Below are 6,395 nucleotides of genomic sequence, written 5' to 3'. Positions count from 1 at the left end.
GGGGCTGAAAACCGAAACTAGCCCAAAGGAAGTTGGAGATTAAACAAGAAATATCAAAGGGGACTACCGCCCCCAACAATTATATATAATTACTGTCATTGTACCCAATGTTCTCCGGTCCTGCTCATTTCATTCTAAAATCAGTTCATATAAATCTTTCCAGGTTTTTCTGAAATCTGCCTGCTCATCATTTCTTACAGCAGAATACTATTCCATTACATCCATGTAGCACAATTTGTTCAGCCATTCCCTAATAGATAGAACCTGTTCAATTTCAATTCTTTACCACCATAAAAAGAGCTGTGATAAATATTTTTGTACATATAGATCCTTTTTCTTCTTTTATGATCTTAGGAGACAGACTTAGTTTTGGGCATAGTTCCAAATTACTCTCCAAAATGGTTGCACCAGTTTCACAACTCTATCAACAAGTCATTAGTGTCTCACTTTTTCCCACAGCCCCTCCAACATTTATCATTTTTTTTCCTGTCATATTAGCCAATCTAATAGGTATGAGGTGATAGCTCAGAATTGTTTTTATTTTAATTTTTCTCATGAATAGTGATTCAGAACATTTTTTTCCATATGATTATTGTGTAGTACAGAAATGGTGAGGGGTCACCATTTAATAAAAAAAAAAAGCTGGAGAAAGCTCTAGAAAAAAATCAAAGTTTATTTTACATTCTCTCAAGAAGGGCTTCCCACCCTTCGAGCAGACAATCGAAGAGAGGAAGTGCCTCCTGTGGGCAGGACAGCACCTTTAATGCCTAACACCAAAGACCCCCTCCCACCACTGACCCTCATCCTCATTGGCTGAGAGTCTTACATTCTAAACTCAAGATCTACCCACGAAATTGAACTTGACCAATAAGTACATAGTTGCCCATATTTGGCTGAAATAGGGAGGAGATATCATGAGAGGGAAACACAATTATGCCCTTGACTCCATGTTCAGAGTCCTTTAGGCCTACTCAAACACTGAAGTAGATGAAGCCTTACTCGATTTTCACAACTGTCTTGAAAGATCTCACCTCATCTCGTTCATTATGATAGTTTTGTTTTACTTCATTTGAAAACTGACTAGCTAGGTGGCGCAGTGGATAGAGCACCAGCCCTGAATTTATGAGGATCTGAGTTCAAATCTGGTCTCAGACACTTAACACTTCCTAGCTGGGTGACCCTGGGCAAGTCACTTAATCCCAGCCTCAGGGAAAAAAAAAAAAAAAAAAAAAAGAAAGAAAACTGTCTGTTCATATCCCTGGACCATTTCTCAGTTGAGGTATGATGGTATAACTCTTACTTCTCAGTTCTATATATGTTTAAAAATCTTTTTCATGATCAGAACAACAGTCTATTTTTTAATTTTCAAAATATTTGTATGGATAATTTTTGGCATATACCCTACAAAACTCTGTGTTCTAATTTTTCTCCCTCCCTTCTCCCCACCCCCATCCCCAAATGGCAAATGATACAATGCATATTAAACATATGTTTTCTACATATATTTCCACAAATATCATGTTGCACAAGAAAAACCAGATCAAAAAGGGGGAAAAAATGAGAAAGAAAACAAAATGCAGGCAAACAACTACAAAAAAAGTGAAAATACTATGTTGTGGTCCACATTCAGTTCTCATTGTCCTCTCATAGGGTGCAAAAGGCTCTTCTTATCACAAACAAGACCATTGGAATTGGCCTGAATCATCTCATTGCTGATGAGAGCCATGTCCATCAGAATTGATCATCGTAGTTTTAATCTCCTGGTTCTGCTCATTTCACTTCACATCAGTTCGTGTAAGTCTCTCCAGGCCTCTCTAAAATCATTCTTCTGATCATTTCTTATAGAACACTAATATTCCATTACATTCACATACCACAATTTATTCTGCCATTCTCTAACTGATGGGCATCCATTTAGTTTCCAGTTTCTTGCCACTACAAAAAGGCTGCCATAAATATTTTTGCACATGTGGGTCCCCTTTCTCTTTTATGATCTCTTTGGGATATAAGTCCAGTAGAAACACTGCTGGATCAAAGGGTCTCAAAGGGTATGCACAGTTTGATAGCCCTTTGGGCATAGTTCCAAATTCCTCTCCAGAATGATTGAATCAGTTCACAATTCTACCAATAATTTTTTGTTTTCCCACATTCCCTCATTATCTTTCCCTGTCATTTTAGCCAATCTGAAAGGTAGTGTATATCTAGTTGGTATCTCAGTTGTCTTAATTTGCATTTCTCCGGTCAATAGTGATTTAGAGCACCTTTTCATATGACTAGAAATAGTTTCAATTTCTTCAACTGAAAATTGTTCATATCCTTTCTTATCAATTGGAGAATGGTTTGAATTCTTATAAATTTGAGTCAATTCTCTATATATTTTAGAAATGAGCTCTTTTTCAGAACCCTTGAATATAAAAATTTTTTCCCAATTTATTGCTTCCCTTCTAATCTAGTTTTGCTTCCCTTCTAATCTAGTTTTGTTTGTACAAAACCTTTTTAATTTAATATAATCAAAATTATCTATTTGGTGTTCAATAATGTACTCCATTTCTTCTTTGGCCACAAATTTCTTCCTTCTCCACAGATCTGAGAGGTAAATATCCTTTGTTCTTCTAATTTGCTTATAATATCACTCTTTGTATCTAAATCATGGACCCATTTCAACCTCACCTTGATATATGGTTAGGTATGGCCTAGTTTCTGCCATATTAATTTCCAATTTTCCCAGCAGTTTCTGTCAAACAGTGAATTCTTCTATGCCCAAAGGGTTATCAAACTGTGCATACCCTTTGATCCAGCAGGGTATCTACTGGACTTATATCTGAAAGAGGTCTTAAAGGAGGGAAAGGGACCCACATGTGCAAAAATGTATGTGGCAGCCCTTTTTGTACTAGCAAGAAACTGGAAACTGAGTGGATGTCCATCAGTTGGAGAATGGCTGAATAAATTGTGGTATACGAATGTTATGGAATATTATTGTTCTGTAAGAAATGACTAACAGGATGATTGCAGAGAAGCCTGGAGAGGCTTACATGAACTGATGCTAAGTGAAATGAGCAAAACAGGAGATCATTGTAGACAGTCACAAGATTATATGATAATCAATTATGATGGTCATGGCTCTTTTCAATAATGAGATGATTCAGTCCAGTTCCAATGATCTTGTGATAATGAGAGCCTTCTACAGAGTGAGGACTGTGGGAACTGAGGATGGATCACAACATAGCATTTTCACTCTTTCAGCATTTTTGGTGGTTTGCTTGAATTATATTTTCTTTCTGATTGTTTTCCATTTTTGATCTGATTTTTCTTATGCAGCAAGATAATTATATAAGCATGTATGCCTGTATTGGATTTTACATATATTTTTACCATGTTTAACATATATTGGATTACTTGCCATCTAAGAGAGGGGGATGGGAAGAAGAAGGGGAAAATTGGAACACAAGTTTTTCCAAAGGTAAATTGAAAATTTTTCCTTGCATATGTTTTGAAAATAAAAAAACTTCAATAAAAATATGAGTTCTTTTCCCAAAAGCTGGAGTCTGGGTTTATCAAACATTAGATTTCCATAGTCATTGACTACTTTGCCCTGTGAATCTAACCTGTTCCATTGATTGACTACTCTGTTGCTTAGCCAGTACCCAATGGTTTTGATAACTGCTGCTATGTAATATAGTTTTAGATCTTACACAAATTCTCTATATATTTAAAAAATGAGGTCTCTAATCAGAGAAACTTGTTGAATTCCCTTTTTCATAGTTACGATTACTATGTATTTCCTGTCATATTTTCTCTTATTTATCCAACTTTCTCTCTGTGTGTCTATGTGTCTGTCTGTCTCTCTCTCTGTTTCTGTCTCTGTCTCTCTTCTTTCACCCTATTCATTCTAAAAAAAGTTTTGCTTCTGACTTTTACCTTCTCCAGTCTGCCCCTTCTTCTATCAACCACCCCTTTCTTTTATCCCTCTCCCATCCTACTCTCATGTATGGTAAGACAGATTTTTATATACAACTGAATATGTGTGTGTTGTTTTCTCTTTGATCCAATTTTGATGAAAGGTTCACACCCTACCCTATATTCCTATTTCAATCTCTTTTATGTCACATAACTTGCCCAATTTTATCTCTTCCTTTCCCCTTCTCCCAGTGCATGCTTCTCTCATCTCGTAATTTCGTTTTTTTAAAGATAATCATCTCATCATATTTAACTCACATCCATGTTCTCTACATATATTCCTTCTAACTGCTCTAATAATATGAAAGTTTTTAGGAGTAACAAATATCATTTTCCCATATAAAAATATAAACAGTTTAAGCTTATGAATCCCTTATGATTTCTCTTTCCTGTTTATTTTTTTATGCTTGAGTCTTCTATTTGAAAGTCAATTTTTTTTTAAATTCAGTACTTGTGTCTTTTCATCAAGAACACCTGAAAGTCCTCTATTTCACTAAATTTCCATTTTTTCCCCCTGAAGGATTACATCCAGTTTTGCTGAACAGGTGATTCTTGCTTATAATCTTGGTTCTTTTGTCCTCTGGAATATCATATTCCAATTCAATCCTTTATTGTAAAAACTGCTAAATCTTGTGTTATCCTAACTGTTTTTTATAGTATTTGAATTGTCTTGTTTGACTGCTTGCAATATTTTCTCTTTCACCAGATAGTTCTGGAATTTGGCTGTAATATTCCTGGGAATTTTCATTTTCGGATCTGTTTCAAGAGGTGATTGGTAGATTCTTTTAATTTATATTTTATTCCCTGTTTTTTTGGTACCTTCTTTACTTCTTTTTAGTTTGTGTTTTGATCTTCTCTGTTACCATTTGACTTTCTATAGTCAGTTTTAAAGACAGCCTATTTTGTTTATACAGCCATTTGGTAGGGAAATGCAGAATGTCTTCTAGAAGCAGGTCCCTATGTAATTTCCTAAATGACTGCCTCCAATTTAAGTGATCTGAGCATGAACAAAGCAAAGCTCTGGTTACACTCAGACACTGAAATTCTTTCCCTTAAATCTGTCAAAGAAGAGTTCACTCTTGATAAAGGAAATGCCTGATGTAGCATCATTTTTTTTTGCAGTTAATTTAATATCTTGCAATTGCATCCTAGACTGGATTGAGAGTTGGCAAAGGTTAATCTAAACATCTGTACTTAAGTCTTATGTGCCATTCTGTTAATGGGTGCAGATCTCACTGGAGCACAGAATTTTCTAAACATTGGTTTTAGGAGACCTTGGGAGTGATTATGGGAGAATGGTGCAATGTGAGAAATTTATTTGGTTTCCACAGTTATGAAAATTAAATTGGAGAAATGAAACTTAAATTAGAAAACTGAAACCTATAAGGGCATCAAAGAATAATCAAGGATATAGGTTATCTTCCCTTAAAAGAATGTAAGCTCCTTGGGAGACAGGGACTGATTATGTAATAAAGGATAAAGATTCATGTCATATAATTTCTGTAACTTCCAATTAATAGGGGATCAGGGGAGGGACTTGTGCTTCAGGAAAGGAAATAAAATGCTGCCTTTGAAGTTCCAAAGGTGTGTCTAGTAACTTAGGCCCCCATTTTTGCAAGAATGTAAAATAAATCTTTCCTGTATCACTGAGTCAGTGGAATTCAAGTTATTTTGTTTCTTATAAATGGGGGCCTGTCCAAGATCCAGAGTTCCATGTGGCCTCTGGCAAAGGAGGAGGAGATGCATGCCATTGATTGTTGATTTCAATGGCCTCATGGATCAGTTCCAGGTCTCCCACTCATAGATTGTCCTAGATCCTAGGACTATGTTGGTTACTAAGGTCACTGATGAATCCAGGAAATCAGGAAGGGAAATAGAGTACATTCTGTCACAGCCTAGTAACTCTGGCGCAGACCAAGGGTAAAAACGCATACTATTTATTATTGCCATTGGTTGTTGGGACCATCTTGCAGGGTCTAAAGTGTCAGACATATTGGTAAAATGGGAAATTTAATGGTGGCAAGGAGTGGGAACCTCTGGGACATATACTCCTGAAAGAGAGGGGATGTCAGGAAATCTAGAGCTGAGTACACATTAGTGTTAAGGTTCACACCTAAGTGTGAAGGGATAGGTTGATTCTCCAAAAGCCCCCACAGTTGTGAATCATAACATCCTTGAAAGAACTGAAATTTAGCCTTTACTGACACAGATGTTACTTGTGAATTGGAATGAAATAAATTGGAGGGAAGAGGGAAGAGGAGAGAAGTCAGAGAATACAACTGCCTTTCAGTCTCCTTATATCATTATCATTTTCTCACATGAAGGGATCTATTTTGCTGGACAGATTTAGATCCCGCAGCTACTAGCAGGTAGCTCCCATGACATATTAATGATCCCAGATCACTGGAGTGTGGAGATTTTTATGCTGGGGTGCATGA

The sequence above is a fragment of the Sminthopsis crassicaudata genome, chromosome 2 (assembly GCF_048593235.1).
Source record: "Sminthopsis crassicaudata isolate SCR6 chromosome 2, ASM4859323v1, whole genome shotgun sequence".
Lineage (NCBI taxonomy): Eukaryota > Metazoa > Chordata > Mammalia > Dasyuromorphia > Dasyuridae > Sminthopsis > Sminthopsis crassicaudata.
Note: the sequence above shows the minus strand (reverse complement) of the source record.